The sequence below is a fragment of the Bombyx mori genome, chromosome 8 (assembly GCF_030269925.1).
Source record: "Bombyx mori chromosome 8, ASM3026992v2".
NCBI lineage: Eukaryota > Metazoa > Arthropoda > Insecta > Lepidoptera > Bombycidae > Bombyx > Bombyx mori.
The window spans coordinates 11,143,983-11,171,742 of NC_085114.1; the positions used below are offsets into that span (position 1 = coordinate 11,143,983).

General features: G+C 35.9%; 2 long non-coding RNA genes across 3 annotated transcripts; one reads left to right on the forward strand and one right to left on the reverse strand.

Annotated features, from left to right (window-relative positions):
- Positions 1-9,718: 9,718 nt before the first annotated feature.
- Positions 9,719-25,377, reverse strand: LOC110386233 (uncharacterized). 2 transcript variants are annotated; one of them, XR_009973710.1, is made up of 5 exons: positions 24,946-25,377; positions 15,315-15,441; positions 13,429-14,410; positions 10,745-12,643; positions 9,719-10,658 (listed from the first exon to the last, which is right to left on the reverse strand). It is a non-coding gene; the product is annotated as an uncharacterized LOC110386233 (long non-coding RNA). The 2 variants fall into 2 exon arrangements; XR_009973709.1 differs by lacking the exon at positions 13,429-14,410 and having other exon boundaries at positions 9,719-12,643.
- On the forward strand, positions 13,722-25,524 carry LOC110386234 (uncharacterized). The gene is made up of 2 exons (XR_002431459.3): positions 13,722-14,055; positions 25,427-25,524. It is a non-coding gene; the product is annotated as an uncharacterized LOC110386234 (long non-coding RNA).
- Positions 25,525-27,760: the final 2,236 nt, after the last annotated feature.

A 27,760-nucleotide genomic window follows, 5' to 3' on the forward strand; every position in this document is an offset into this window, starting at 1 on the left:
ACTTAGTTGCATAATTGCAAAAGTGTTCAAAATCCATCTCATTATCAAGATGATATGCGTTGACGTGCGTCGTTTTTTTTAATTTTGTGAAAATGACATCACTAATACAGCCAGCTAGTTAGTCACGTAATTTCGTCATTATCATACATATATCTAACAATCGATGCTCATAAATACTAAGAAACTGGTTTGGAAAACCGCTTTTTTTATTAAGAACTTCTTATACATGTTTATCTATTTTCTAATGTTTGCTTTGTAATTGTAATCAGAGTAAACTATGCCATGATCAACTGTCGAAAATTTTGATATAATATTTAGCTCTGAAGCACTGATTTCGGTGTATAAATAATGTGTAATTCATAACAATAATGATGTGTTTATATTTTTTTTACTACTTTACGCTAAAAATAACCAGGATTTTGATATCCAACGATGCAAGCTCACGAGACGTCCTGCCATCGGTAGTAATGCAAATTATATTTTATTTTATTTGCATTACACAATGTTATTCTTTCGCAGTGAAAATCATTTATGACAATATTGAGGCACGTGTTTTATTTAAAAAAATATAATAGATAGATACCTGCTTTTTTCCCCCTAACTATTCGACCTCGCGGACGATCTCCAACACGATGGGCCGACCTCATAAAATCTGTGACTCACTCCAACATAAATGATTGCTCTCACCCTGCGAAACTACGTGCCACATGGCGTCGCATCGCGAGAGCATCGATATCGCAGGATCCGACTGATGCATGACCACGACCACTCTGTCAAGAGCGTACGAATAGGAAGAATTCGCTAGTAGTCTAAGAGGCTATCCCAACTACGCCCGGACGGGTGCGTGAGCTCACGTGCTCACCTTGCGAGAAATTGTTAACACTAGCCCTAGCAATAGCAGTGCGATTTAACCTTTAGACTACGACGAGTTAGCAAATGACAATCGTATTATTAACAGTTGAAATTGTAATCGAGACTTGTGAAGAAAAATTCCATCATTAAACATTAAATTGTCTTTAAGACAAAAACTGGGTATGTTCCTAGATTCCTTCCTGGAGCTCCCGGTCACCGTTTTCGTCGCTTGCGATGAAGGGTTCAGCGAGTAAATTAACCCCACAGACAGAGCCCACTGATTTCTTCGCTGGATCATCTCAGTGGGTCGCGTTTCCGATCCGGTGGTAGATTCTGCGACGGCTCTTGCTAGGGCTAGTGTTAACAACGTCCTCAAGTTTGAGCTCACCTACTCGCTCTGTGACGCTGGCATAGCCCTCTAAGGTCAGCAGCTTCCGTAGGAAAAAAAAAAGCTGGAGTCCAATGTCGAATTAAGGAGACCAAACAAAAAAGCCCCATAAAGGTAACGACCCTCAGCACCGAGGAGGAACACGATGCAAGGAGGAGGAGAACAAAGACAGCTTACCACTTCGAGAGTTACGTTCAATACAATTCCAATGTCGTTAGACGAAACACAGTCGGTTTTCGATAAATTTTCAAGAAGGTGAAGGCTCTTATTACTGGTGGTAGGACCTCATGTAAGTTTTACTGGTGGTAGAACCTCATGTGAGTCCGCACGGGTAGGTACCATAACCCCGCCTATTTCTGCCGTGAAGCAGTAAGCGTTTCGGTTTGAAGGGTGGAGCAGCCGTTGTAACTATACTGAGACTTTAGAACTCATGTCTCAAGGTGGGTGGCGTCATTTACGTTGTAAATGTCTATGGGCTCCAGTAACCACTTAACACCAGGTGGGCTGTGAGCTCGTCCACCCATCTAAGCAATAAAAAAAAGGTAAGCACAAGTCAATTTCTTTGTACTAAATTATGTTACAAAGTCTAGTTTCAAGGAGGCAAGTTTATACATGTCTCAATGGCCACCCACCGGCCACTAACCAGGAATATCTGGTCGTCCTTGCCCCGCGACATTATTCGTTCCGAATTGTTACTAACTCAACCAAAATATTCACCTTCAATACCTTTTAAAATACATTGCTGTTTTTGTTTTCGAGTTTCATCTCTGAATTAAATTGATTCGTATACGAAGCAGCAATGTATGCTAAACGATTCAATAAAACATTTTATCGATTTCCAAAAAAGTCACGGATGTACCTACTTTTGCGGCGGCAACTGGTTTATGTGTGACTCATAAGACAAGTATACTTTTATAACTGCAATAAAAACAGGTTGAAATTTTCTATTTATTTCTACGAACTTTGTGGTTCTATCAGATCGTAAAAAAAATATGATCAAAAAGAATTAATATTTGTCAAGCAGCATGGCACCTTTTGTTACGCAAATTTTGAAATGACAACTAGCTACACTATTTAAGTAGGACTAGGGAAATTTTAGTCTATTTTTTGCTAATAGTGGTCGGAACGATAGTGCAATAGTGCGAACGTAAAGTAGCGTCATAAGTTTTAACGTCATGCTCTGAAATGTCGATCTACATAAATAAAATTTATCAAGTGCTCCTTCCTACGGTTGGTGTTCTTTTTTGCGGCAGCGCACCCGGCTGCGGTGAGTCAGAGGGGCGGTACCAAGGGCGCTACGCCCTGTTCCGCCCCCCGCCCCGCCCAGTACCACAAATTTTGCCGCGCTTTTTTTTTCTCAATCAGAGCCAGTCATAATGTGTTGCCAAACAGTATTGTAGACATCGGCTCGATTCGTGTATCGACAATCGTGCTCGAGCATTTTTCTGATCGATTCTCATGGTCGCGGCGACGTGTAAAACTAGCGTGTTATACCGTGTTTTTTTCACGCTCTGAAGATACGAGGCTGTACGGCGACCTTGCCTTCGCTGTCGGGTGAGTTACGATTTCATTACAGTGAAACCTCATTTAATACTTCCTACACACTTTAGAGTACTCATTATCCGAAAATTTTACCAATAATAAGACGTGCCCATCACTGGACAAATTGGCAACATTAAAATTCGTAGTGCACAAAGAAAACCAAATGTCGTACGTACCAAGTTAATCTGCAATCTGAAATCCCGAGGTGCACGTTTAATTATGCTGATGCTAAATAGATAATCATCGAGCGTTCTAACAATGTTTTAGAGTAATTGTTCAAAGAATGCACGCTCTCACAGCTTCGAGCTGGTTGCATGTAGAACGGGTTGTAAATTCCAAACGAAACTTAATTATTTGTACGTTCGAAATAATTAGTAGCGCTTGATAAAAATTCCTAGATAGGCCTATCATAAGTTAATATTGTCTAAATCATAGAATATTAAAATAAGGAATTAACTGTTTTCTCCGACTTTTGCGTGTCGAATTAAAACCCATTTTACGGTATAATCTTACGTTTTTTATTGTCATTATAATATTGTGTCTGACTTCTCGAATAGCTTATAATTTATTTTCAGTGTGTCACGGAAGACTAATAGATATCAAAACAATAAGTTGATATGAAATTTTGGTGACTATACTGATGTTATAGATATTTTTACTGCAGCTTTACTGGTGGTAGGACATTTTCAGTCTGCACGAGTGGGTGCCACCACCCTGCTTATTTCTACCGTGAAGCAGTAATGCGTTTCTGTTTAAAGTGTAGGGCAGCTGCTTTATTGTTAAAACTGAGACTTAGAACTGATGTCTCAAGGTGGGTGGTGCCATTTACGTCGTAGGTGTCTATAGACTCCGGTAACCACTTAACAACAGATGCGCCGTGAGCTCAAGCAGCAATAAAAAAAAACCTAATATATTTTGCTGTTGAATGTGGAATCTATCCCAAGATTTACTTGCAATCAGCTATATTAGTTAATTTAATAGTTCATTTAGAAAATAATAGTAAAAAAACAATAAATATTTAATTTTTATCTTAACTTTTAAATGTGTTTTGTATAATTTGCAAAGTAGCCTCTGGGTCTGCGGAGGGACTTCGGTTCCCTCTGTATTTTGTACCGCATGTTCCATGGGGAGTGCTCTGAGGAATTGTTCGAGATGATACCAACGTCTCGTTTTTACCATCGCACCGCCCGCCACCGGAGTAGAGTTCATCCATACTACCTGGAGCCACTGCGGTCATCCACAGTGCGTTTCCAGAGATCTTTTTTGCCACGTACCATCCGGCTATGGAATGAGCTCCCCTCCACGGTGTTTCCCGAGCGCTATGACATATCCTTCTTCAAACGAGGTTTGTGGAGAGTATTAAGCGGTAGGCAGCGGCTTGGCTCTGCCCTTGGCATTGCTGAAGCCCATGGGCGACGGTAACTACTCACCATCAGGTGGGCCGTGTGCTAGTCTGCCTACAAAGGCAATAAAAAAAAATAAAAAAAAGTAGTTACTGTGCTGAGGTATAAAATTCCAGTCAATCTTTTGTATTTTTTTTTTGACGAAAAACTACATAGACCTATGTAATTAACATGTCACGATGATTGTCCGGGATAAACTCTGAAACGAACCATCCGATTTTTTATTTTATTATTTTTAAATGTGTATTTGGTTCCAACTTGAGAAATACGATTGTTTTAATCTCAATTTATAATCACAATCTTTTTTTATTGCAAGCTATTTGTCTAATATATGGCAAAGAGTTATTAATATCGGTAAGTAAGTTAGCTCAGCGAGATTATGCTTCAGTTTCCGGGTTAGGTAAGTATCTAATAGACGGCGCACTATTGAAAGTCTAAACATTTTATTTAGTATGCTACGGTTTATTTATATTACATGTTTAAATAAAGATCAATATTTGTCCTCTATACGTTTCTTAACTATTGTAGTTGGCGCACCAGGAAAGCTTCCCTGTCCTTCCTTCAATTGTAGTACCATCAACGTTCAATATGGCAAGAGAATAGTATAAAAAAATCGATGTTTTTCATACAATTTGCCACGGTCACGATAAAACGTAACCGAGCTTATTAGTAACTTATCTAATAATAAGCTTTAAAGTGGTTTCATGAGCTGCAATTCACAATACTAAAGCTACAAATAAGAAAATGCAAAAGCTGCACCATAATAAATCACTAACTTTTGAACATTTAAAATTTTTGTTTAGAAAGGTCTTTACCCCATTACAATAAAAGCAATACTAGAGACCTAAATAATTAAATTTATAACGTTTACGATCTCCATACTCATATAACTAAATATAAAATATATAAAATAGAACACATACATACATTCCTTTGCAATAAATTTCAACAAATCCCAATACATATATATTTTTAAGGACACAGGACATTTAATGCGATGGTGGTAAGAACTTCGTGTTATTTTCCTCCTCATTCTCCTTATTTTTAATAGTGGCAGAATGTGTTGCCAGCCCGAAAGGATGCAAGAATATTTTTTAATCAGAAAATTAAATCAAGAATAAATACTTGATGTTTCATGGACGCACAATAGCACGCGTCCCCTCTAGACTAAATATTACCACTAAAATATAGACTATTCCGGGCATTAAATGACTTTTAATCAAATTGTTCAAGCGAAACGTCAGCACCCTTCACTATTACTATGACTAGGCGTATGAAAAAAGGGATTAGTTAAAATTAAACGCGCTACATTATCTTACTTTAGTATTAGTCATAGTAATTCGCGCAAGTGCCAATGAGCTGATAGAGTTTGATCATCGTCATGATAATCACCTTATCGTTGCCGCCGCTGACTACTCCCCGAATCCTGATCACGCAGGAGTCAGTCACCGTCGACGCCCTAGATATGTCCTTACGGATCCATCAGATCCAAAAATCACTAGGAGTAGGGACCCAGGTAACCGTAGGTACTCGATGAACTCGGCAAAGAGTTCGACGTGCAACCTAACCTAAGCATCAACCCGCTGAGTTTCTCTCCGGATCTTCTCAGCGGGTCGCGATTACAATCCGGTAGTAGATTCATTCACGAAGCAGCTACTCTTGAGTTGTTAGGTCTCCTTTGGAGGCGCTCGGATAGCTGTTAGCAAATCACACCCATCCTGGCTGAGCCCTTGCTCGCTCACTGATCTTGGTAAAACTGGAAACGACTCTGGGCCACCAGTAACCTCTCAAACATAAAAAAAAAGTTTGATCACAATCGGATGAATTTTATGGCATCGCAGAAAATACGAATAAACAATCCCTAATTTTATATAAATAGGACTAGCTTTGAAATGAGGTTTTCGCGCGTTAATGTAGAAAAACAAAATATCCCTCGAGGAAAGTACTAGTTTTCAAATAAAAGGTACCCTATATTCTTTTCTGCACCCTCGACCAGGTGTATGCAATTTCATGATTATCTTTTGTTTAGTTGAAATCAGATAGCATCACAAACAAACCAAGTCACAAACGCATTCATTATATTAAAAATGGATTGAGTGTGATTCAAAAAATATTTGTAGAACATAATTTTTGGATAGGATTTTTAATGCTTTCGTGTTCGTTCATCAAGACGTGTTCTTCTTTCTAATTCAGAAACAGTTATTAAAATACGATTAATCTGTAACAACAGAAACGGAATAAACATGATTTTAACAATTGGAGTTTTGCGACCGACTCGCCACTATAATGGATGTATGACGCATATAATCAATCAGACCTCTAAAAAACTAATTTCCATTTTATCAGTAATAAAACTGCATTTCGGATCGTTGGAGAAGTCGACTATTGGAAGGAACTGTCAAAGCCCACTCGAATAAAACCTTTTTGATTTTCTTAACTTTTTCAGCAAAGCCTATCAAACACTAAGTGCCAAATTAGAGTTGCAAGCCTCGTTGCCTAATAATCATATTATTCAATAATTATCTGATAACACAAAGAAGAGCCATGGCTTGCATTAATTTGTGTTTTCTGATTATTTTTTAACTGCAATCAATTGGAATGAGGATTGAATTCACATTCAATAAATCTGTTACGTATAAACCTAAAATTCGTAATAAAAGTATTGTTAAAAAATGCTGATATAATAACAATCACTATATAACTATTCCTGAGCGATCGTAATTCAAAAAAGTCATGTTAAAAGTATTATAAGTCTACAGGTAATCATAGAGTATCGAATATTTCTTGAGGTATTATTTATTAAATATTTAAAGTTAGAGGATAAACTTCGACAACATCCTCTTACTTACTCCTCTTACTCTTATCTCTCTTATAAATAAATTAATAAATCAAAAGCGATTGTTTTTTTTTATTTTTTATTGCCCTTGTAGGCAGACGAGCATACGGCCCACCTGAAGGTGAGTGGTTACCGTTGCCCATGGACTTCAGCAATGCCAGGGGCAGAGCCAAGCCGCTGCCTACCACAAAAGCCGCTGCCTACCATTGTTATGGCACAACTTTAATAACTACTTCAAATTGTCACCTTTTTTTTAAACATCATATTGGTTGTGTAATTTTATGACATATTTGTAAGCCCATCAAAATAATATTATAAAACAAATTTTAATTAAGGTATGTATACTTGATAAGAAATTTGAATATAAAGTTTGCTTTTTTAATGAAACGTTCTTGTTTGAAATGTTATTAGTCTTCTTCTCGCTTCGGTTTCCTCAATACTGAGGGTCGTGACCACCTCCATGCAGCAAGAGTTTATTTCGGATCATGCCACGCCATTTGCTTCTATCTGCCGCCGAGTGTAGAGCATCGTAAACTGTGGTGTCGAGGGTAGTGAGGATCTGGTCAGTCCAACGTGTCGGGCGTCTACGTCGTGGTCTTCTTCCGTCCACCTTGCCAGCCACCATTAGCTTCTTATCCTTTCTTGCAATTTGGCCAAAGTATTCCAGAACTCTACGTAGGCAGATTATTATTAGTAAGATAAGATATAAATATGTACACATATCTCACGTCTGAATTCTAACGTGTGGACAATTATTTCTCTTAATACAAAAGAGTTATTTTACTTAATAAATTATGCAGTGAATAACGAAAACTGTGAAAATAAAAGTATTGATACACAATGTTTTAAGATAGTGGCTAGTTTAGTCCTAACGATATCGTATGTATTCCGATATACTCGATCAGCTTTCACGATAACTGCCTATACCAGAATGATAATGTGTTATCAATTAAATATAAGAATAGAAAGTAGGTCTATTACTTTTTTTAATTCATTATTCAATACATTTTTTTTTTCATTCAGTCATTGGATATTCCAATATCCAGTGAATAAGTACTAGTATCCATCTTAATGTTCGTAATAAGTTCTACATAGATTTAGGCAGTAATGTAAAAAATGTCTGTTAAAAACTATAATCATAATGTAGAATAAGTCTGAGATAAATTCGACTGGACACTAAAATGTAGAGTTTCTCTACAAAACCTGACTATAATACAAAACCCGACTTGTCGCGAGATACTTTCAGTGGATGTTGAATTTTTTGCTAAAAAATTTTGCGTTTTATTTCTTGTCTTTCTTGGAAGTAGTTTGTATGGAAAATTTACAATAATAACAAACAATACTGTGCAATCGATGGAGACTACATATATTATTTATTGATTCACTATTGATCACTTATTGATGATTTTATATTTTTTTGAATTAGGAGGACTTCCTCCGGACTCTGTTTTCGCATTACCATTTAATTTCAAACACAAAAAAAATACTTTTCACCTTAATTGCGTTTTAATATTTTTGTTCACTATTTCGATTTCCATTTGGGGTATTTACAAATTTACAGATACTTTTAAAAGATTTTTAAATGAACCTTAGTTTTTTCTTTCTGTATTATGGAAAATAACAGTAGAAAATAACAGAGCATCCATAACATACACTAAGTTAACACTAAGCAAATTGGGTATAATTATAGGTATACAGTAATCAATAATGCATTTTTTTTTAATCAATTTCAGATTGCTAAAAAATTTTATTGGCATAGTCAACATAAAGCTGATTTACCGAATTATAAAAAACAATTCGAATGAATTCAAACAAAATTTAATATAATACATATTATTTATTATACAATTCTGAGTATTCAATGCACTATTAATCGTACCAAAGTACATTAGCTGAAGCAAATTGCGTGAGCTGAAAATGTCGACTGTGTGTCTCCGCAGACTCTTGAATATTTCAGTCCTATAATCAGATAGTCAACCTCGGAGAAGCTTGATCCTGTTGATGACCGATAAGACCGAGCGAAAGAGGCCCAGAAAACGAAGACAGACACGTGGAACTGGTCAATTGAACTAGACAGGGACTATGTGAGATGATAATTAAGGCGAACTGCTTAAAATGTGGCTGTATCCTAAGCTAGGAACAGCATGACCTTCTTCTCGTGTGTCCTTAAAGCGATCAGGCAGCAATGTTTTTTTTATTGCTTAGATGGGTGGACGAGCTCACAGCCCACCTGGTGTTAAGTGGTTACTGGAGCCCATAGACAACTACAACGTAAATGCGCCACCCACCTTGAGAGATAAGTTCTAAGGTCTCAAGTATAGTTACAACGACTGCCCCACCCTTCAAACCGAAACGCATTACTGCTTCACGGCAGAAATAGGCGGGGTGATTGGTATCTACCCGTGCGGACTCACAAGAGGTCCTACCACCAGTGTACTTTCAGTATTATACCAGCGTACTGCGTTCGCAAACTGGCATTTACTGGTGGTAAGCGCATTATAAGGCTTTCACTATCCGGCATTTCTCTGCCACGAAGCAATCATACGTTCCGGCTTTAAGGGTGGCCGAACAATACAATTGAGAGTTTATTCTCATGTGTTAAGACAGACGGTAGCCCTTATAATAGTGATTTCGCTTAACGCCAGTATGGCGTAAGTGCGTCCAGCTATGAATGCAATAAAAAAGATAAAAAAGAAAAAGAATCTACATGCGTTTATTCTATCAATAATCTGCATACTAAAGACATGATTTACCTGCCTTCACTTCAAAAATATAACTACATTTAAATTATAGAAATATATGACATACAACTTATTATTAATAGAGTACACTTAAATTAGGGAATTATAAAACAAATATATGATCAAGCACTGTAAAATATAACCTAACGATCGCAACAACGACATGACTGTACATCCACATTGAGGAAAAGTTTACAAGTAAACACACATTGCTGGAGTTCAAAGAAACGGTGACGCTACTTTGTAAAGTATGAATATACAGAAACATCGTTCTTTTTTCAGAAGAAGCTATCGATTATTTTACAAACTGTAAATTTAAATTATAACCACGCAGTGTAAACGAATGCCATACGATAAATAAATAACATGAATTCAATTTTATGTACATTCGGATCCCAGTACCTAATAATCTGGTTAGTAAATTTATATAGGTTTTAACACTCTTCAAAATTATAATTTGTAATTTTAATGTTCAGTTTGCTTAGTGCACGTTTTTTAGCTTCTCTATCGCCCCTAGCGGCAAAAACAGGAAAGCTGGTACAACTCCACACAAATTTGAGTTAACTTTACCGCAATCGAGCAGTTCAAAAACTCGCACTAAGCACACTGTAGTTTCACTGGTCTTAAATTTTTTTTTTTAATTTAAATGCCTTTTAATTATTTCGATTAAAACAAGCATATGTCACTTGTAGGCCGCTTAATTATTTCGTAAATAAAGATTCGATCTCCAAATCTTGTTGATTCGTAGTTATGTAAAAAAAACCAAAAGCTTTTGATCTATGTAATATAAATCCATCTAAATCTTAATCGTATTGGTCGTAGCTGCATCAATGGTGACAAGATGGATCCTCCTTTGATGTTCCATTGCTTTTATCTCCATTGCCATTTCTATCGACCTGAAGCATAAGAATGTGATGAATTCATTACTTCCTCTGACGATGTTGGTCCAACGAGTTGGCGAACGTTCACGAAATTATATTACCTCCATGGTACTTTCTGAGCGTTACATGTCCTTCTTTATACGAGGTGCTTCGGCATCCTCAACGTCATGAGCGACCGTCGGATCACCAGCAGGTGCGCCACCTCCTCTGCCTTCAGTATGTAACTTAGATAATGTACTTCTTTTTCTTATCAGCCCACAGACGTCCACTGCTGGACATAGGCCTCCCTAAGCCTCGTCACAAAGACCGGTCCTGCACTGCCTGCATCCAACGGATCCCCACGAACCTCAATAGATCGTCGGTCCATCTTATAAGAAGCCTACCCACGCTACGTCTTTCGGTACGCGGTCGCCACTCAAGAACTTTCTGGTCCCGACGGCCATCTGTTCTACGAGCAATGTGTCCTGCTCACTGCCACTTCAATGTCGCAATCCTTTGGGCTATGTCGATTAGGTATCATGGTTTTCCTGCGAATCTCCTCATTTCTGAGTTGATCTCGCATAGAAACTCCGAGCATAGCCCTATCCATTGCTCTTTCGGTGACCTTGAGCCTTCTCATAAGACCCATTGTGAGCGACCACGTCTCAGTGCCATATATCATGACTGGCAACACACACTGGTCAAAGACTTTCGTCTTGAGACACTGTGGTATTTGTAATGAGAAGATTTTCCGTAGCTTTCCGAACGCTGCCCATCCGAACTGGATTCGACGGTTGATCTCTTCTTTGAAGTTGTGTCCCAGGTAAATATACTCGTCAACAACTTCGCAGCGTAGAGCTTCCGATCTTTACTGGAGTGGGCGCTACATGAGCATTTATGATAATTTTTATTATTTCCATGTTCACATTCAGTCCCACCCACTATCTCGGATAGAAGCTTCTATCCGAGATAATGTACATAACTATATAAATGTAAAAAAAATAGATACTACGGTATATTGACTTATCAGTCATAATTATCTGAAACATTAGCAATACTTTAAGTGTACATTTAAATTTTTCAAATGTTCGTTTTTGTTTTATTTTATTTTTTATTATAACCTAACTTTACGTACAACACATTGACGACAAGTTTATTAAATCAAATAATTTCGATAAATGTCCTCTTAATTCCAAACGAATGCATAATAATCTAAAAATAATTAAAATGACAGTATCAGAATATACCTGTAGAACCGATTCATACTTCATTGCTAACAGACAATTGTTGTTTACGTCACAAGCGCTCACCAATCTACAACCTCAAGGTTGCGAGCCTAAAATTACATAAATAATGTAGCCTTTTTTTTGTAACTGCTCTACGTAGTTTTACTCAATTTATGGCAATCAGCAGAGCTACTAACAGACTATGGATGGTAACTTTTCAAAAATGTCCAAGACAAGACACGTGGAAAGTGTTTGACAGAAAACATTCGCTTTGGTGTTATTGGAGTTCCAAATTGCGATTTAGTCCTTTTAAGTAGTGACTTTTATTCCCATTTTAGACAAAAGTATAGACGGCCTCCGCCCACTGAGTTTCTCACCGGATCTTCTCAGTGGTTCGCATTTCTAATCCGGTGGTAGATTCTTTGAAGCACTGCTCTTGCTAGGGCCAGTGTTAGCAACACTACCGGTTTGAGCCCCGTGAGCTCACCACCTACACGTCAAGGAGAAGCTGATATAGCCTCTCAAGGCTATCAGCATAGATGGGATAAAAAAAAAGACGTTACGTTCATGGACTTCAGCAATGCTTCATTGGATACAATCAAGTCGCTACCTACAATGCGAGTTACAACAGTTCCGCCATATTTAAATTTAACCTATGCTTCAAATAAAATCGAAGTAAGTGATGTTCTGACATTCTAATAAAAGTATACTCTTACAGCGCATTAATTTCATTCATTTACAATTTTCCGCCGCTTTGAACATTGCAGTTTTGGTAATCACAGACGACTATTAATCCTGTAAAAAAAAAAATACTATATGTTTATTTTGAGTAATTTTGACTAACCACATTATTCTGATTAACGCAAATTATTAGAAAATAAAACGTAAAATTAACGCATAAAATAACGAAAACTGTTCGATTCCGAAATAGCTCCAAAACGTATATAAAAGTCAATAAACTTTTAAACGAGCACAGAATAGATGTGAATTGAAGCCCACGTACAAAACACGGTCGTGATCTAATCAAAGACGTTCTAAAATCTCCGCACTTACATTCAAGTTCTATGTCCGTATTTATTTATAGATTTTAACCTGTCATACGCTTTCTCATAAAACCTTCATTGCTCGTAATCAGAGAGGCTTCGAACGCATATTTCATTTTGATCGATCGAACGGTCCGGTCCGTCAGAACTTTCTCCGAAAGCGAACGCAACAGACGAAATGGCGCCCGATTTATGAATGAAAGCATTCGAATTTTATTTTAACTAGAAATCAAAGAGGAAAATAACTCAAGCAGTTCTATTTGAAATTTTGATGACACAAATTTTATGAGGCTTTTGTAATACCGCAGAACCGTTTTGAATGTACTCTTTCGGTGCCTAAAATGACAGAACGATTGCTCGCTTCGTGTCCGCATGATAAAGTAACGGCAATGAGAATCCGGAAACTCACAAGGCCTATGAATTAATATAATTTTCAGATTATGACTTGCAAGTTTATTCGTTATTTAAAGATCAGTAAATAACAGAGTTTTCTTCAAGTTTTGTGTTTAATTAAGAGTTTTCGAGAAAGTCACTTACATATTATATCGTATACATTTGACCTAGTTAGCGAAAAAAAGCATACTACTCTAAATAATTAACATTAATGTTAATCATTTCCGTATTCTTATTTTTGTAAAATTGTCAAAATTACAAAGAATAGCTTTTCAGTCATTAAAATGAGACATTTAAAACACTTTATAAACTTAACATTATAAACATTAGAAAATCATCGGATCCAAGTTGTTAATCGCGCAGCAAAATAATGAAAGCGACGATGAACACCGAAAACTGTCAGCGCAGCAAGTGAACGGCAGTGGCGCGAACGCGGCCCATTGGTGCACGTCTTGGAGGGAAAACGCCCGCGTCGATGAAGCATATTCGCGAGACGCTAATTTTTCAGAGGCGAACTGGCGAACGCGTGTCCCCCACTACCCACCACTGTATGACAGTGACCCAAATGGAACGCCGACGCAGTCAGTTCCGTGAGCGCTCGCTGGTCTGCACGACGTCTATGCGTGCGTACAGTGCAACCGGCCATCCACTGACTGACGTTTAGTGCAGCTCGTGAACGGATCATTGTGCAAATATAATATGTGTGTGGCTTCGATGGACAACTTATTTCAAATTATCTGTGGATTCGCGTAGAGCGAGATCTGTTCTAAGGTAAGGTGCAATGGAAAAGGAATAATTTGAAAAACCCTTTATTAAAGGCTAAAACGAGGGAAATATTCATAGAGATAGTGTGTTACCACGCGGACAGCGCGACGGCGTCAGTCAACAGGCTGATGAGTCAGCGGCATCTCGAATTTTCCTTATGCATGAAACGAATGGCATTGTCATAGAGGGGGTGTCGGCACGCGGCCACAGAGGTGGGCAGACGCCACCGTCACGTCGCCCGGCGCCAGTGGTGTGGACGTCCACGCGGACGGGCGCTCTTACAGTTGCCTCTAGCTGCAGCTAACGGAATCAGATTCCTTGCGGCCGAAATTCCGTCGCGGACGTTCACGCCGTCGACCAACTGAAATAAAGCGCTCGTTTAACAAAAATAGCACGACATTGTCGCCGCATTGACAGACGGACGAGCATTTCCGCTCTTCTTTTTTTTCTATAAATTATCTTACGCCAGTCCAAGTCTTTGAAAGCTGGAGCTATTGCTATTAAACCTTCCTCAATAAATAAGCACGTCGCTCGCTGAATATTTTCGAGGCAAATCAAACGAATCAAACGAATAAAATGTGAACACGTTGCTTGTGATTGGTTTATGATTTAAACACATTTATGACCTACACCATGATAAATTGCGAATGCTCTGAAAATGATAAAAGTACTGTTTAAGAATAAATATACTGAATTTTGCTCGAAAAAATCGTGGTAACATAACATGCGAAAGATAAAGGAGCTATCATGCGCGTGACGTCAAGTGCCGACTGCCGCCGTCGCAGTTCGAACGCTGAACTTTGCGACATTGCCACTGATAACAGCACTTTATTGACTAATACCAAATATGGAAAAAAGCGATATAGTCATTATATTCATTAAAATACACCTCATCGAATTCGATCTAACCTCAAAACTTAGTAATATGACCAAGTAGAGACCACGTGCTGAATAAGTAATGGTCTGTACATTAAATAAATATATAGGTAGTAATGGATTTAATTAACTGCAGTTGTTTTGTCAGTTGCTTCCCTCGAGGAGTAATATTTATTTAATAAAATTTACATTTATTTCTGGGTGGCAACAAAGGCCCAAAGGCCACCGCATATTATACGACGTCTCCGTCCGAAGTGTCGCTATCTCTCTCTCTACCTAGAGTTTTAGGCGAGAATAATCGATCTGTTAAATTCGGGGGTCTAGGGCAAAATATTCGAAAATCGCCTTGAATTTCTTGATTGCTATTATAATATTTATCTGTACATTACACGTTGGGTACTGAGGACGTGCAATATGCGTCCGATCTAAGTGGTCGAGGTTATCGCTGGGACCCCGGCCATCGCCTCCGTGCAACCTGTCGAGACCTGTCGCGGCCGGGTAATACCAAACACTATTCTATAACAGACAAAGGAAAACGCTATGTTTAATTTGTTTCTATTGTTTCTGAAATAAAGATAATATCCAAAAATAAATAATTACTTTCGTCGAACTTTCGGATTTCATAATTTTATTCCATTTATTTGTTAAATCAAATTATTTACATAGACTTTAAATCCCAATGGGTACATCTATGTATATAGACGGAAATTTTAATGTTGTGAACACTATCGGATACAACAGATATAGATCTCAAAGCCAACTAATTTAGAATCATAGACAAAACTAATATTATTTACGATAAAATAATAATTAAGACTGATGGAATTGTTGAGTTACATTTTTATTTTACAATCATTAACTTTACTGTTTGTTTTAAAGTAATGATAGATTTTCGTGCATTTGATTTGTAAATTGTATATCTATAGTTCAACATTTAAATTTACAATTTAAAATAATCAGTAATTGTAATTACTATTTAATTAACTTATTGATCAATACGAACAACGTCTATTGACGCCACCGTTTTGATGATTAATTTATGTATTATTAAACCAAAAAACAAAGTACATGATTTAGGTTAAAAATGAAATCGACTTTTCATAACTTTTTCTCGATAACTTAGACCTCTCCTTAATAATTTTGTACCACAATTTAAAATGAAACAAAATATATTTAAAAACACGCAATGAAACACACAAATGCGTTTGGAAATAGTCTTCTATTCAAATCTATGTCATCAAGGATCATTACTGTACAAAGATAATTTGTTAATGTATTTAATTATCTTTACTTGGAACTTGCCGATAACACGAAAAATATATAAATTTATGATATCCTTGTCGAATTTTAGGAATTAGGCCTAATTATAAATGGTGCTAGCTAGCAAAATGTAGTTACGTAGGGTAGCTCATTTGGTGCTGATACCATCTTGCTTTAGCTGTTTGGATATAATTAAGATCCCATATACATCTCATCTCCCATATCATATTTGGTTTTGCCTAACTAATTTTTTTTTATGTGTAATTATAATAGATTTTATTTAATACAAATAACGTAATATGTAACGAACACAAAAATTCAGACATAAAGATTTTCGTTGATGCCTCTAGCTACTCTAGCACAACTAATGCGAACTGCTTTGTCAATTTTGTGTTTTATACAATAGTAGAACATAAACTAAAATTGTAGAATAGTGTAGATTAGAAACTCATTATTTAATGACACAAACAAAAAATAAAATATACAACACAATGAGAATACGCTTCAGGCAATGCGTTTGAAACACTACGGGAAGACTTTTTGGCGGGAACACGAGAAGCGAAGATGTGTGAATTTGATTTTGTTTATTTACTGTTTCTCCAGGTTAGAACGTGTACTCAACGATGGTTTATTAACTTTTTAGCATCAGTGAAAGTGCACAAATGTAGGAAAATGAAACAAAACCGCTGGACTTGGCTCCACGGCTTCTTCCAAAAAGTAATTATTACTTTAGTAGTTATTACTGGTGGTAGGACCTCTTGTGAGTCCGCACGGGTATGTACCACCACCCCGCCTATTTCTGCCGTGAAGCAGTAATGGGTTTCGGTTTGAATGGTGGGGCAGCCGTTGTAACTATATCGTCCACCCATCTAAGCAACAACAAAAAAAGTAAACTAAAAAAGTTTCAGTAAACAACTACCATTTTACTGCGACTTTATTTCATCGTATCTCATCTCGTTTCGTGTAATTTCACCAATTGATTAAAATCTCAAATTAATGAACTTCATCTCATTTCGCTTCATACCTTTTTCACATAACATTAAGTATTACATGTTTTTATTATTATTCAAAATAACAACAAAAATAGTAACAAAATTAAAGTAAATATTCAGTAAATGTACTTTATGTATCTGACAATCAAACTCTAATGCAAACGAATCGTTTATTTAATTTCCAATAAAATAATAAAAATAATAATATTAATCTTCTTCTCTGCAATCACTAGAGACATATTTCAATATTAACTACCATTACATTGTCATTTGCGCACCATTTGTTTGCTACACTACAATAACACCTTATATGGCTATAAGATATAGAAATTATGCTCTGTTCTCTTGCATTTGAGCCAAGATAAAGGCGTGCCGCGAAGCAAACTGCGATTGCATTCAAGACACAAGATGCACAATAATTCACTCTTTATCAGATAGTGCACTGATGCTTGTTTACATTCTGATAATCCAAGACAATGCATTTGCCCTCCTATTTATTTAGTGTCAACTTTTGAGATATGCTTGATATGTTTCTGCTAAAATTACTTAGTTCTGTAATCTGTTACCTTCTCTGCGTTCATGCGTAATTATTGCGTCAATATGTCATCATCATTTATCATCTAGGTATCCTCATCATCTCATTTTAACGGTAAGCATCGGCTTATTAGCTCTACTCCGACATTGCTGATGTTCATAGGCAATGCTAACCACTAACTAGGTTATAAGTAAACCATATAATGATATGATTTAGCTAATAAGCTAAGCTACCTTCACTCTGTATTTCGAGCGCGAAATGTTCATGTTTTTTTGATAGATAAAACATAACTTAGTGAAATATGATTGTAAATATAAAACCGGACCTTAAAATCGGGTGAGCTGTAAGTAGCACCGATCAATGATAAAAACAATTCTAAGAGTTATCATCTAATTAAATTTTTGTCGGTACTAGAACGAATGACATTGCACTAATTCCGCTAAGGTCAAATATTTACTTGTCATTATTTATCGTTTAATATTTACCCTAATATTCCTGTAGGCGTTGAATTTTAAATTAAACACGTTCAAATATACAAAAGAAACAATAATAGCTGAGTACTAGAAGGGGATGTGTGCATTATCTGCAAACTGAAATAGCCGGGCACTCTGGCAATTGTAAATAGATCGGTACACCTGCCAAAAATTCGCTATTTACGTTCATGTCCATGTAACAATGCTATAAATACATGACATAGAAAATAACTATTTTGATGTTTTCACTAAAATATTTAGCTAAATTTTGCACTCAGTACCTACTCGACATTTTATATTCTGAAAAAAAAATCGATTTCATAATTGAATTGAATATAAAGTAGGAAGTCATTTACGAGTAGAAATAGAAGAAATATTAAAGGAGATTTAAGACAAAGTAGGTACGTCAAAAGCATGCAGCATAAATAAATAAGAATGTTTGTATATTTGTCCTCTATGCATTTTAATGTATTCATATAATCGTGATAAAACTTTGTTCAGTCGTTGCTAGTAGTTCAGGGAAGGTTTATGTCATAGTACCATGAATGTACAACTGGTGGCGCGTTTGGATATTCAATAAATGAGTCACAGCGGAGCATGACCCGCCATTAGTATGTTTATTATAAAAGTTGTCACAAGCATCGTTACTGAACTATCTCTACCGTATCTCGTTCATTTATTAAAACGCGAAATTAATTCGACCAAGATATGTTCAAAGTCCTTGTTTATTTGGACACGACCGAACAACCTTGGCTTACGTGACCTTAAATCGAATACTAAAAGAGCGAACGACTGTTGCCAACCGATTTGGATTTGCCAAAATTATGTTTGGCCGCACACGCTCACGTGTGCAGTTCAAACATTACACCTCAACGGATATTAATTATTGCTTTCCGATGTGCTATCGGATGGCTTTTGGGGGGAGGAGCGCGTGATTCGGTGGGCGCTGACGTGGGCCATGCGGCGTCAGCGCACGTCACGCGAGATACTCACGTCGTCACTAATATATTTAGAACGGAATGTGAAAAAATGTACGAACACACGCCTATAAGTTTCCGGAAAATTTTGGCGCCGTTCCAGACTAAACAAATAAGAGCATTCCGGCTATCGATCCTCACGTATCTGATGGCCGATGATACGTGACGATAAGGACAAACTAGTTGGAAAAGTACCGATTCACAAACCAGCCGACTTTGAATTTGATAATACGTTCGTCAATTATTATTTTCTTTAATGATGTCGTTTCTAATCGCTTTTATGATGGACCCATTTGTTTATGGAAAAAAAAATATACCTAATACTTTAGTTAGGTTAAAAAACTATAAGAAACACGTAACAATTATTTGATTTTTAAGTCATTAACTATTTCTATGTTAATTACGTTTATGAATGTATGAAATTGGATCTCGAGCGGATCCGGAACGAGTGGATAATCTAATCAATTAACGAACTATGACGGCCGTAGTCAAATATTCCTTAATTAGGACATTAACCAGTATTTACACGGACAAAACTAATTTATTCCGTGCATTTCGTGATATAAATCATTCGTGTAATTATTAAAAATATTATATCAACAAAAATAATGTTCATAAAGATACGATAGCTTAATAATGAGGCTAAGGATCCAGCGGTGAATACTCGTCTATCACTACATAGTATAAAACAAAGTCGCTTTCTCTGTCCCTATATCTGTCTGTCCTTATGTATGCTTAAATCTTTAAAACTACGCAACGGATTTAATGCGTTTTTTTTTAATAGATAGAGTGATTGAAGAGGAAGGTTTATATGTATAATAACATCCATTAAATATTGGAGAAATCGATAGTAAATTACAGTTTCCGAAGCGAAGCGAGGGCGGGTCGCTAGTTAGTAATTATTCTAAGAGTGATAATTGAGTATGTTTGTTTCTAAAATATTGCCGACCACAGTAAGATGCAATCGAAACCCGAGCTAGCTGTTTTAAACTAACATACACAAGGCCACTTGACTAAATACATACACGCACGTAAACCGAACACAAGTATTTTGCAAATGACATCATTATAAGACCAACATTAATATGTCATCTATACCAATTCAATAAATGATCTAATTATTTAGTTTTCCTTTAATATTCGGTCAAGTTTAACGTTAACGTATGTGCCGAACAATCCACCGCATAACGTGATAGAGTGAATGAAGTATGCCAATCAACAAACGTAGGAAAATGATAATCAAATAATGTATTGTAACTATATATGAGACCTTAGAACGTATGTCTCAAAGTGGGTAGCGCATTTACGTTGTAGATGTCTATGGGCTCCAGTAACCACTTAACACCAGGTGGGCTGTGAGCTCGTCCACCCATCAAAGCAATAAAAAAAAATTTGTAGACCTATTGTTCTTCCCGTTTCGTAAATGTATGAACATATTTTGTAATTGATTCAATGGTCACACGAGTTTAGACAGATTTAGCACTTAACAAAAAAATTTTGTAGCTGTTCTATGAATTCTCAAGAATTTGAGAAATCCTAATTAATATAAGACTGGACTATGATATAATAGATATTCCTTATAAATTTTAGAAAATCTACGTAATAATAGAAGCATTAGTACTGTTTTGATGTGCCTCGAACGCTAACAAGACTTTAAATGGCCTTTGGGAATACTCAGCGGACTCCATGAGAGGCGGTAGTCTGTATGTATAAAAAATTTAGGCATGTCACCCAAAACGTTTTCATAACCAATAAAATATACAGTATGTTTTCTTTTATTACGTGTGAAGTTCATATCATAAAAATACAATCGTTATTTTAGTAGAGGCTATAAGGATGGGTTATCGATCCTTCAATAATTAATTGTCTGTGCATGTAGTAAAACAATAGAAATTGTCGCGTTAAAAACGCTGCTGGAGCACGTTTACGACAGTAATGGACGAACGGACGGTACGGGCTAAAATTACACAAACGGGAGCGGCGCACAAAACGAACATCACACGAATAATGTTTTAGCAACTTCCAACTGATCACTTGTTGTGTAACTGTTGTTTATTGAAATTCATTATTCCGAATGAGATAATAATTCCCTTTCTAAGTACCGCTCTGTTTCTATCGTGCGAGGAACACGTCAATTATTAAATTCGATTTGCCTGTTTGAATCATCGAACGGTGATTATTTTTAAAATGATTCTAATTCTTAAGGTGTGCGACGCATTTAGGTTGTAGATGTCTATGGGCTCCAGTAACCACTTAACACCAGGTGGGCTGTGAGTTCGTCCAGATATCTAAGCAATAAAAATGTGTGCGTGTACTAGTGTACACACGTAAGAAGTGAAACTTCTTTATGGCCTTATTTTTCGAAAAATGATCTACATGCAACTTTCTAGAAATTGGTTAAATAAAGTTAAATTAGATAAAGTTTAAACAAAAGGATTTTATTATCATAGACATGAATACAAAAAAGTTAAATTAGATAAAGTTTAAACAAAAGGATTTTATTATCATAGACATGAATACAAAAAAGATGGCGCGTAACGGAAAAATGTGACGCGTAACCGAAAAATGTGACGGTAAATTTTTTTCCAACGCCGATAAAGAAGTTTCACTTCAAAAAATTTATAAATAAAACTTAAATTTAATTGTATAGGCTAAATTGGTCTTCCATGAAACTTGGATCGCGCCAACGACATTGTGAAGGTTATATATATATATTTATATATAATTCCATTCCTGATATCCTACCGTGGGCGTCATAAAAAAGATTAACCGGAATATGGGCAGCAGCGTTCTCTGAATTACTAATTAAACGCCCTACGGTGACGCAGACCGCATGGGTAGTTACCACCTTCCAGCCTCTTCCTAGTTCTGAATAATAAAATTCGAACCGTTGATCAACCGAGAAATAACACCACATCTTCTCAAGATCTCTCCGTAGTCATTCGCCTCATAAATGTTTTTAACTAAACTGTATTGCACAAAAAACTTACAGAATTACACATATTAAGCGTAGGTACATCAAGAATCGATAGCTCGAAAGGCTATTGACCTTTTCAATGACATTTACAAAATAATAGGTACGACTAAATCACTAAATGATAATGTATTGTTGAGTTATTTTGCGTTTCTATAAAATACGAGTATGTGTCTTATCGTCCTATCGTATACGGTTCAAAATATTTTAACGTTTTATTTTTATTGGAACTCGCTAATGTCAATAAACTCTTTCGAACAAATACTACGCTAATCCAATTCGGTCTATTCGAGTATATAAAGTAAATTAACGTTATGACTTGGAACAACCCTATACTCTATATATAGAAACTAGTGCTCTCAGTTGATAGAACTAAGTTGATTTTGTCAATCTGATAATCGCTTACTATTGCAAATCTAAATTATTACCATAAAATATTTATAATTAAGCTAAGGCCTGTTTATATTTTTTAAAACTGCACACGTCTATATCACAATTTGAAACACATCTACGAGTATAACATGGTATAGACGCCATAGTCGAGACGATTTAAAAGCGTGGGCAAAGGCAAGTTTGAATAAAATCTTTTGAATTCGAATTGTGACCGTTCGGAAATAAAACGAAACAAAAAACTAAAAATATAAAAATTTGTAAAATATATATTTTATAGGAGCGCTTAAATGATGAATGGTCATTCGAATTTGGATAACTGTCGAATCAATCATGACGTATTTAGACAAAAAAGAGCTCTGTGCGCGTTACATCACAGCACAGCTGTTGAACAGGTTTCGTGCTGCATTCCTGAGGGAACGCCAACGGATCGTGCCAACACCAACATAGAAAAAAAAACAAGAGTGAACAAAGTTCCGATGGTTCTGCATACAACGATTAACTAGTGTAGACAAAAACAATAAAAAAAGGGTTTATTAATTTTAGGTTTTCGCTTGTCATAGAAATAATTAAAATGGTCCTTAATCTGAAGTTTCAAAGATTTTCCTCCTTTCACGATCAATAAAATGACACGAGAATTGAACCCTAAATATTTCCATTAATTGTGATTTATGTATATGCACAGTAATTTCATAATTGATTTACGTATTCACAAACCTGTCAAAAGTAGTACACACAACAGAAAAACCACCGGAACCCTAATTTTAATGCTCCGAAATATGCGCAGTGAAAGTGAAATTATTCTGGTTTATTTTTAGAACGATCTTTTGTCTAGTTTCATTTGGATGGTAACGGCACTTGTAATTTGTAAGTGACAATTTATGATTGATTGAAAACTAATTAAATGAGACAGAACCCGTTGAGTTTCTCGGCGGATCTTCTAAGTGAGTAGCGGAGCAGTTCGCCCTAGCTAGTGTTAGCAAATTCTCACAGGTTTGGCCCCGTGAGCCTACGTAATCTGTGAAACGAACATAATCCCTCGAGGTTATTGACATTAGGTAGGCAAAAAAGAGACATATTGGAGCGAATGTAAAGTAATGTTAAATTATACACATAGCTTACAATTCATTGTAGGGTCTGCATGTGATATATAAGACTAAGATACTTTTGTTAAGTCAACATACACCGATCTGACATTACATATTAGAAATGGTTGGCGACATTGACGTTGTGCATATCTATTTGCTTAACAACCGGAAAAAAACCCTATTTGACAACCGCGTGATGTTCATGATATGTACGTTAAATCAACTCGAACTATAACTTTCATAATAAAAAAATATGTATCTTAAACTTTTAATCACAAATCCCGCCTAGCTGCGTTTGCTTTCATAGATTTCAACATGATAATTATATGAACTCTATATAGAGATCTTTTGTATGGACAGTGGTATTAGATTATTGTTCTCCATGGGCTCTACGTAAGAAATATTATTTTTATTCTCTCATTTCTTTTATCGGCTATTTGATTATTAAATTTAAAAAAATAGCTTAGCTATTTTCAGTTGAAAATGCCAACTCAAGCCTATAAACTACAGTACCATAAAGAGCATTGGAGACCCAATGAAAGTTATGCTTATTTAAAGAAATTTGTCTTAAAAACCAGTTTATTTTTAATTAATCAAGAAAATTAAAACTGAACTAGTAACACGCTTAACATTTTATCGTAAGCTATTGTTATTGGCTTTGTTTGATTTGCCGAAATCGAAATTCTTATCGCTTTTTTCAAAACGAAATAACTTATACCAGATACCGAATACCAGCTGAGCTATTTGACGTCACATACGACATTGCAATTATCAGAACACTGCCGCTGATAACGTAGATACACACTCAAACATGTCAAGCCACGGTATTGTGAAAGAGGGAATGAAATGAAAATTACGATTATGTAAACTGTGTTTTACCTAAGTTAAGCCTAACAATTTTATTTCAAGGCTCGTGAGAATTTGCTAAATAATAGCATAGGGATGGCCATTGCGGCTTATGACGTCAAAGCAAATCATGCGAGAGAGAGAGAGAGAGACAGGTAGGCAGTGGCTTGGTTCTGCCCCTGGCATTGCTGAAGTCCATGGGCGACGGTAACCACTCACTATCAGGTGGGCCGTATGCTCGTCTGCCTACAAGGGCAATAAAAAATAAATAAAAAGACAGATGTTCCGGCTCTGGTAGAAATCTTTAAAATATTTTTAATTGTTGCAACATTTTAGAACACATACCATATTATTATATGAGGAGACTCTTAAATCGACAGAAAATATCTCGTTCTCCTAAATCGTTCCCTCTTTTCGGAGAATCATGACTCATTTGACGCAATTTGTTGACTGCCACTCACTACCCATTAATTCCTATAAATTACCTGATGAAGAACAGGGTTGTGCGGAACTTTTGGAGACTGTCGTTTTTCCACATTTTTGTGAAGCGGCTGGATGAAATACCATGACATGAAGCTTTTCTTGCTTTCTGTCAGCTGTTTTTAATTGTGTACTTTGGCTGTAATTGACGTAACTTCAATCGACTGTCAAACTTTATAGATACAATAACCACCATTTGTACAGTATTGATTGAAAGAAGATTTTTGATGTTTTGGTTATTTTTTTATCATAAATATATATTTTGAGCCATTTCCGTCACATAGAAACTACCGAATGCAACAGTAATATGTTTTGAGGAAAACACATTTTGAATCATTTAAACTTCACTTATTTGTAGAAGTCATTGAAACTATGTACCTAGTAGGCAAGTAATTACAAATCGCCACTTACTCAACTAACTAATCTAACTAACCAATTACTCACTAAAATTCAATTTAACCAAACCAATTTTTTTTATCTTTACAGATCACGAAGGACGCATACAAGACGGAGATAAATATAAATCAATAGAAAACTGGCTAAGTATGATAGTACCTGGAAAATTAAAGAAACCAAAAGCTAAATAGTCTTCTTCTTCTTTTTCTCCACCTTATCCCACTAGGTGGGGTCGGCACAGCGAATTTTTCTGTTCGATTCTCTTCTATCAGCCGTCATCTCAACACTTACTCCTCTTTCTCTCATATGATCATTCACACACTCCATCCATGTCTTCTTCGGTCGACCTTTTCCCCTCTACCTTGCACTACCATTTCCATACATCTCCTAGTCACATGCATCTCCTCTCTGCGCATCATATGTCCATACCGCGCTAACCACACTAATCGAGAAATATTATCAATTTATTTTTCGGACGCAAATATGTATATTGTAGTATATTAAAATTCCTATGACTGCTCCTCTGCACCATTGAATTAGACACGAATTCAAGTCCAACCAAAGTCCTTCACTCCACGTGAATTTAAAAGAAAATTACTTTAAATAATTATTTCCACAACAACTTCAACAACAAATATATTTTAAATGTGGCCACAAGTCCATGTGAATCCTTGAAATATCATAGGCACGCTTGCAATGGAAAATATTATCAATCGACTTCAAAAAATATGCGGTAGCTTTTCAATTCGACTACTTTTTTAATTGGGTGTACCTTAGAACTTATTTCTAGGTGAACCGATTCTGATGATTCTTTTTATTTGACAGCTGGTGCTAGGTTAGTCATGTGGCTCCATTTAAATTTGATCAAAAGCTGACCATTAGTTTACGAGTTATCCTTAATAATTCATATTTGAATTCGACTACATTTATAATATTTTATAACTTTAGTGGGTTTTCTTTTTCAAATCAAAACTGGATTCAATCTGGATGGAACTAGACCCATGATTGCAAGCGACCGGTACGTGCTATTACGAAATCAGTTTTAATAATGCGTCACTTTCGGAAAGGAAAAACATATTTTTAATGATTACAGGGACATATTTCAATAATTTGTTTAGTATTTCTTGTTTTTAAGGTTAAGAAAAAAAAAAAATCTGACAAATGCTCTATTAATATAACTTCTTAGGAGTTAGTTGCTAGGTAATTACATTAGCTTTAGTTGTATTCAAATCGTAAACAGGTTTTCGACCGCGCATTTGCAAATCTCTAACATGACTGAAGTTATTTAGCTGTGGTTTATATTATTCATTGGGACCTTCGTTAAAAATATATGAATTAATTTTTAAATTACACGTAATTATTAGAAACAATAAACTCCCGGAAAATAAAAGCTACGACCTTCAGGTATGATAAATATTATTTCAGGACAACGATTAAATGGGAGGAAGCTTGTATGTTAATTGCTATTTTTCTACAGAAGTTGGTCAATGTGTTAATAATTCTTCGTTTGGACATAATTATAGCCTTCGGAATACCGTAATAAAACACCCATTCCAAGGAGAGACGGTATTTAAAAAAAACTCAAGAAACGTACTAATCGGTGAAGTGGTAATAAAAATGTAATTGTATAAGAATAATCTCAAACAATGATTAAGAACTCAGAGTAGAACCCAATGAGACACAGTACAAAACACAGTAAATCAAAAATCCTTCTCCGTTCATTCTTCCGCTAGTATCCACATACAAAATCGTGAAAACGTTTCGTACTATTTCGTATTACTAGATGATAACCGAGCTTTGCTCGTTTTTTTTTGTTTTTATAACGCCATCTTGTTGTGTCTTTAAAGCGGTTAGTTGCCCTCAATCAAGAAAAGATGTCGGAAAGAGTTGATTATTGAAAACATGAATAAAACAACATTTTTTGAAAATAAATCGTAGCTAGTAGTAGTAGTAGCTAGATCGATTTATCGAAATCCCCTGTAGCTATACTAAATTTTATGAAAATCGTTGGAGCCGTTTCCGAGATTCAGATTATATATATATACAAGAATTGCTCGTTTAAAGGTATAAGATTATAAAACAAATTTGCTTCACTGCAATAACATACAATACTAGACCATTTCTATTACTCATTATACGAAATGATTGACATCAACCAGTCCCAATAGCAGTGGTCCGATGTGTGATTCACATTCCCGGATGTTCGACTGACTGATAAATAATTCATTAAAAAAAAAAAACTTAACCTCACGATTAAGTTGCGTTAAGTAAGAATACAAAACAATGCAAGGTCGTAACCGAATCTCAAAACCCTGTGTTGCAATAAAAACAATAAACTTTTATTCCAAGTATAAATTACAAAAATGTAATTACAGAAGAAAAGAAAGGAAATGTGTCGAGACTAGGAATAGGCTATTGACTCAG